The sequence below is a fragment of the Leuresthes tenuis genome, unplaced genomic scaffold (genome assembly GCF_036924035.1).
Source record: "Leuresthes tenuis unplaced genomic scaffold, fLeuTen1.0.hap1 SCAF_12, whole genome shotgun sequence".
Taxonomy (NCBI): Eukaryota; Metazoa; Chordata; class Actinopteri; order Atheriniformes; family Atherinopsidae; genus Leuresthes; species Leuresthes tenuis.
The window spans coordinates 13,220,071-13,226,887 of NW_027325366.1; the positions used below are offsets into that span (position 1 = coordinate 13,220,071).

At 42.5% G+C, this 6,817-nt stretch overlaps 3 non-coding genes across 3 annotated transcripts; 1 reads left to right on the forward strand and 2 right to left on the reverse strand.

Annotated features, from left to right (window-relative positions):
- The first annotated feature begins 2,445 nt into the window (after window positions 1-2,445).
- LOC140265965 (U5 spliceosomal RNA) lies at window positions 2,446-2,559 on the forward strand. The gene has a single exon (XR_011906642.1). It is a non-coding gene; the product is annotated as a U5 spliceosomal RNA (small nuclear RNA).
- Window positions 2,560-5,804: 3,245 nt separating this feature from the next.
- LOC140320585 (U2 spliceosomal RNA) lies at window positions 5,805-5,988 on the reverse strand. Its single transcript, XR_011918419.1, has one exon. It is a non-coding gene; the product is annotated as a U2 spliceosomal RNA (small nuclear RNA).
- Window positions 5,989-6,296: 308 nt separating this feature from the next.
- LOC140265922 (U5 spliceosomal RNA) lies at window positions 6,297-6,410 on the reverse strand. The gene has a single exon (XR_011906603.1). It is a non-coding gene; the product is annotated as a U5 spliceosomal RNA (small nuclear RNA).
- Window positions 6,411-6,817: the final 407 nt, after the last annotated feature.

Genomic DNA, 6,817 nt, shown 5'->3' on the forward strand with positions numbered 1-6,817 from the left:
CTACCTTTTAGTGTTCTATGGGGTATTCACACCTTTTTTTTCACCGCATTTTATAGATTATGGTTGTAAATTCTCACCCACTCTTATCCGAAGACCTCTCCTCCTGCTTTGGTTAATATATAGTCGGGCATTCGAACCTTTTCTTACCCGCTTTTTACAAATTATGGTCGAACATTCACACCTACTTGCAGCCGAACACCTCCGCTCCCGCTTTTGATGGTGTATAGTCGGGCTTTCGAGCCTTTTCTTCCCCGGTTTTTACAAATTATGGTTGGACATTCAGACCTTGCAGCCGAAAACCTCCGCTCCCTCTTTTGATCATACATTGTCAGGCATTCGCACCTACTTGCAGCCGAATACTTCCGCTCCACCTTTTAGTGATGTATGGTTGGCATTTGCACCTTTTCTTACCCTTTCTTACCCTACTGATTGCTTAAGATTAAGTTGTTTTTTCTCAAACTACAACATTTTTTTAATTGTTGAAACTTGATTTGAAGTGGATAAATAAGGAGGACAAACAGTTTTAAGTCAGGCTGATAGAAGGAATTAATTTTATAGCAAAATCTGTATTTCGTCATATGTCGAGAGATGCTTATTGCTGAAGAAGTTCTTTCTCATTCTACAAAGTACAACGTTGTTTATCGTTGAAACTTGATTAGACATGAATAAATATGAAGGACAAAGCAGTCTTAACTTGGTTAGAGTTAAGGAATTCGTTTTATAGGAGAATCCGAATTCGTGCATAACTCGTAAAATAGAGCTTATTTTCGGATTCCTGAAGAATGAGTCTGGTTCTTTCTCATAATACAAAGTTTGTTGTTTATTGTTGAAACTTCATCAGAAGTGAAGAAATAAATGAATGCCTATCAACAAATGTGGGATCTAAACTCTAGTGCTTCCTCTAAAATAATTTCCTTTCTCAATTCAGAAATGTGTGTGTGTAAGTCACAACACCCGTGACACCAAAACGGCTTTCTTTTCTCTCTTTTCTCTACACTCTGCACTGTGAGCACACACACCAAATCAGAAAGGCTTTTTTCTCTCTTTTCTACATTATGGACTGTGGGGACACAAAACCGCTCTCTCTTTTTTTTTTTGATTGTGTGCCAGGGCGTTGTCTCACGTATTAGATTATGCTTACGATACGAATGGGTTTATCAGTCACATCAGAATCCATACATACTGATCCTCCCGTAATAAAATGGTCGGATCTTATCAAACATACTTTGTTTCTTGTGACAATCAAGTCAGCGAAACAGCGTATACACGTAAGACACTGAATCAAGTTTGCCACAAGAACTCATAAGTTTGGCAGTATTGCTCTGCCGTCAGCAATCATACACCCATTTTATTTTCGTGAGACATGTGCAGGCACCTGTTCATCTACTTTTCTATCACTATGAATTAGTTTATCTATTATCAATAAGGATACTTCTACAACTACTATCAAAGTATGTCCAGACTTCTTATGTTGTCAGTTGCTATATATGAATAAGTGGGTAGCTACTGACAAGCATTAAGCATGTCACACAGCCCAAACATATAACATTTCAGGACACACCACACAGTTAACAACCACAGTGAAGCGTGTCAAAGCCCAAACATGTAACATTCAACAGGACACTTACACAACACATTCAAATCAAACAGTCAGACAACATACAAGAACATATACCCCAGCCGGCATTGATCCCTGCCTATTTTCCTACAGCTCACTATGTGTGCGCACACCTTTATTCACAAACTCTTCAACTTATACTCTTTTACCAAAGCTGCTACAGCTCGATTGGCCGAATACCCTTAGATCCTATTTCGGTGAATTTGACATCTGCCTTACATGTAACAGATTAGCGGTTTAGCAGTTTTAATTTAGTTTGAGTGAAGGAATTCATTTTATAGCAAAATCCGAAATCGTGAAGAACTCATGAGAGTAAGCTTATTTTCGGATTCCTGAAACTTTAGATTTGCTCTTTCTTTTACTGCAAAGTACAACGTTGTTTTTTTTTTGTTTAAATCTTTCTAGACATGGTAAATATGAAGGACAAAGCAGTTTTAACATAGTTTGAGTGAAGGAATTCATTTTATAGATAAAATCCCAAGAGTCTGCTGAGAAAAGAGAGTGAATGCGAAGTAGACTTTAACACGGCTCTAGGAGCGAGCCGAGTGTGGGCTAACCGGGAGAATTGCTTGAAAGAAACGCGACACCGAATGAGCGGTCAGAACAAAGCCTCAATACGGTGTTCCCGTGGTGTTTTTGTTGCTGCCTTGTCTTTTGCACAGAGTAAAAGACAAGGCAGCCATCGAATAGGGCCCGATTGTTCCTAGTTGGTCAGCCGAGGAGCAAGGGGGGGGGGGGAGCAAGCGTCTCAACCAAGCAAAGCTCACCATGGGGAAGGTGGCTATGCCAACTAGCCTGATGCCCTGCTCCCGCAGTGACGGATAATCGTACTCTGGTTTCTCTTCATAACGTACAAGTCTTTCGCCTTTTACTAAAGATTTCTGTGGAGAGCAGCACTAATGAGTTGTTTCTATTTTTGGCAGGCTTTACCTTTGCGGGTGAAGCCCTTTCTGTCTGTGCAAAAGAAATCTTCTTACTGTGCAGAGTGACTTCTCTGAGTAGAGTCGCCTTACTTGTTGCGACTGTGCCGATGTTCGAAGCTGGAGTGCAAAGTTGTTGCTTGAATGGTGCTTGCTGGAGCGTGCGGGAGTGCAAAGTTATACCATTTAAAAGGGCTGAAGAGTGCTCAGTGCAGCGGGTGGGCGACACTCTGGCCACCTTGAAAACCGAGGTTACATCCACTACCAGGGGCAGCCCAAGTTCTGCCGCAAGTGTGGTGAGCATGGGCACCTGGTTGAGGCTTGTACCAAGGTGTTATGTGGGAAGAGCAGAGAAATTGGGCAAACTTTTGGAGAGTGTCCAAATGGCAGGAAATGTAATCTCTGTGGAGAATTAAATCACCTCTTCAGAGATTGCCCTAAATCTTTTGCCAACAAATTAAAGACGGTAAAGCCACAGTCAAGCCAACAAAGAGAAGGACCAAAGGTGGCAGTTGGTGAACAAAGTGAAGAGGTTGACCCAATAAATTCAAACTTCCCGCCAAAAGCTTGGATTGGAAGTGAGGAGCAAAAAGGGGAGGGGCCTGTAGAGGCCTCACCACTCAGTGTTGAAGTCTGTGAGAATTCACAGGCAGAGGGTGGAGCTACGCTAAATGAGGAGGAAGAGCAGACAGGTGAGTCTAGTGAAGATACTCACCTCCCCGAAGGTCAACAGCCGAAGAGGACGGCATCTGAGCCTCTGATTCCCCAGTGGTATCAGAGAAGAGGGGAAGGGTTAGGTCCCTTTCAGACAGTTCTTCAGTGGAAGAACCAAGAGTCTTCCCCTCCGACTCACCAAATGAGGTCTCCTTTTTAACTTCAGCTCTGCAATCAACCCCCAGGGACTCAAAGTTAAATGCAACATTGCGTCAGAGGCCAACACCGAGAGTCCGAAAAGGAAATATAGATCACCCTACTCACTTTTCACCTAAAGAAATGAAGGAAGAGCTAGTTTCCCAAGAAATAACCTGTGTGGAATTTGTTTTGATAACTTAGAAAAACGAAAATGACATACCTACTTTCCTTTATGCTTTTAATGGTTCTCACCTTCTCAACACTAAATGTGAGAAGTGTGAAATCAAAGACAAGAGCCCAGAGTATTTTATCCTTCTTAGACTCCATAAAATCAGATGTGTTTTTAATACAAGAATGTGGACTACCTTTTTTAAAAAACCATAGACAATGGGAGGAAATGTGGCCCCATTTATCGATATGGAGTGGCTCAAATCAAAATAAAAATGATGGTGTGGCCATTCTAATTAAAAATCCGCATGTTCTGGTGAAAGGTAGCACAGTGGTGAGAGACGGACGGGCACTTTTAGCAGACTTGAATTTTATGGGGCAAGACTTTAACCTCTTAAATATTTATGGTTTCAATGGAAAAAATGAAAGGTATGACCTTTTAGAAGATATACAGCTTTACATGCTAGGGCAAGTACCTTTAGTTGTAGGAGGGGATTTTAACTGTATCTTGAGCAGGAAAGATAGAAAAAGAGCAGGGGTAGATTTTAAAGTGGATAAGACTTTGATTTTACTTCAGGGCATATGCAGGGATTTTAAGCTTACTGACTGTTTTAAAACCATGCATCCCAGAGAGGAGGGCTTCACCTGGTTTAGTCATGATGGCACTAGAGCCTCTCGCATTGATTATTTCTTTACTAGAGATTGCCCACCCACTGATGTTAGATTAACCCCTGTTTTCTTTTCAGACCACCTTATGCTCTCCTGCACCCTTTCACCCCCTTCTGGTGTGACGGTAGGAAGTGGTCTGTGGAAACTCAACTGTTCCCTGTTGGAGGATGAAATCATAGTCAGTCAGTACAGGGAATGTTATAAAGAGTGGCAGACCCTTCAAGACCTCTACGAAACACATGCACAATGGTGGGAAATGGTGAAGGAAACGACCCAGACTTTTTTTAAACAGCAAGGTAAACGTAAAAAAAGGAAAGAGAATAGATGTATGATGGGACTACATAAACGCTTACAGCGCTACTTTAAACTAAATCAGTGTGGCTTAGACTTTAAAGAAGAAATCAAAGATGTCAAAAAGGAAATGTCAGTTTTAGCAGAAATAAAGAGTAAAGGAATTTTTGTAAGAAGCAGGGAGCAGGAAATTGAGGAAGGTGAAAAAGAAAGAAAGTTATAAATAAAAAGGAGTGTATTCAAAATCTAAAAAGAGAAGATGGGTTTTTAACAAAATCCACACAAGAGATGATTGAAACTGTACATACCTTTTATAGTAACATGTACAAAGAGAAACCAGTGCACTTAGAAACATCGGCAGAAATCTTAAAATTCGTTGACAAAACCATAAAAGAGAATGCACACTTGACACAGAATTTTACTTCTTTAGAGTTAAAAAAATGCCTAACAGGTTTTAAGAGAAGTCGAGCTCCGGGTTTAGACGGGCTTCCTGCAGAATTCTATCTGACCTATTGGGACCTTTTATCATCAGACATTTTAGATGTTTTTAAAGATTTTGAAAAACTCGACCGACTGCCTGACAGTTTTAGAGTGGGAATAGTGACTCTACTTTATAAAAAAAATGATAAGACTGACCTAAAGAATTGGAGGCCCATCACACTTTTAAACTTTGACTGTAAACTTTTTAGCAAGGTTTTAGCGACACGGATGTCCTCTGTTTTAGAGGAGGTAATTCACCCAGACCAAGCTTGTGCCATCTCAGGGAGACAACTCACCGACAGCCTCGTACTGATTTGAGACATCATTGATTACGCTAGAGACAGAAACACCCGGCTTGTCATCTTAAATTTAGACTTTGAAAAAGCATTTGATCGGGTCTCGCATCAATATCTCTTTCAGGTGTTGCAGCCATCGAAAAGGGCCCGATTGTTCCTACTTGGTGAGCTTTGCTTGGTTGAGACGCTTGCCCCCCCCCCCCTGCTCCTCGGCTGACCAAGTAGAAACAATCTATTCGATGGCTGCCTTGTCTTTTACTCTGTGCAAAAGACAAGGCAGCCACAAACACCACGGGAACACCGTATTGAGGCTTTGTTCTGACCACTCATTCGGTGTCGCGTTTCTTTCAAGCAATTCTCCCGGTTAGCCCGCACTCGGCTCGCTCCCAGAGCCGTGTTAAAGTCCACTTCGCATTCACTCTCTTTTCTCAGCAGATTAAAAGAAAGTTTCATCTTGGGCTCCCTGAAACTTCCATCCTGCACCGCTGTTTGCTTTTTCACAAGAGCAGAGGAGAGCGCACCGTTCCCAGCGGCACTGCAGTACCGGGTCGAGGCTTGGAGTGAACGGAGCAAGCTTCTTTTTCAACTCCTATTCTTAAAAATCCATTTAATATGTTGTCCTCGTATAGAGGACATATTAAACTGATAAGAACAGATACTACACTTGATCTTAGCCAAAAGGCCGAGAAGCGATAACTGTCCACTGTTTCAGGTCCGAGGGCCCTTGCTGGCACAATGCGCACTTGTAGCAGTGTTCTTTTTATGGCCATAGGTGGCCAGAGTGTCACGTTGCACTTCCGCCCACCCGCTGCACTGAGCACTCTTCAGCCCTTTTAAATGGTATAACTTTGCACTCCCGCATGCTCCAGCAAGCACCATTCAAGCAACAACTTTGCACTCCAGCTTCGAACATCGGCACAGTCGCAACAAGTAAGGCGACTCTACTCAGAGAAGTCACTCTGCAAAGTAGCAAGATTTCTTTTGCACAGACAGAAAGGGCTTCACCCGCAAAGGTAAAGCCTGCCAATAATAGAAACAACTCATTAGTGCTGCTCTCCACGGAAGTCTTTAGTAAAAGGCGAAAGACTTGTATGTTATGAAGAGAAACCAGAGTACGATTATCCGTCACTGCGGGAGCAGGGCATCAGGCTAGTTGGTATAGCCACCTTCCCCATGGTGATCTTTGCTTGGTTGAGATGCTTGCCCCCCCCCCCTGCTCCTCGGCTGACCAAGTAGGAACAATCGGGCCCTATTCGATGGCTGCCTTGTCTTTTACTCTATGCAAAAGACAAGGCAGCAACAAAAACACCACGAGAATCCCGTATTGAGGCTTTGTTCTGACCGCTCATTCGGTGTCGCGTTTCTTTCAAGCAATTCTCCCGGTTAGCCGACACTCGGCTCGCTCCCATAGCCGTGTTAAAGTCTACTTCGCATTCACTCTCTTTTCTCTGCAGACTCTTGGGATTTTATCTATAAAATGAATTCCTTCACTCAAACTATGTTAAAACTGCTTTGTCGTTCAT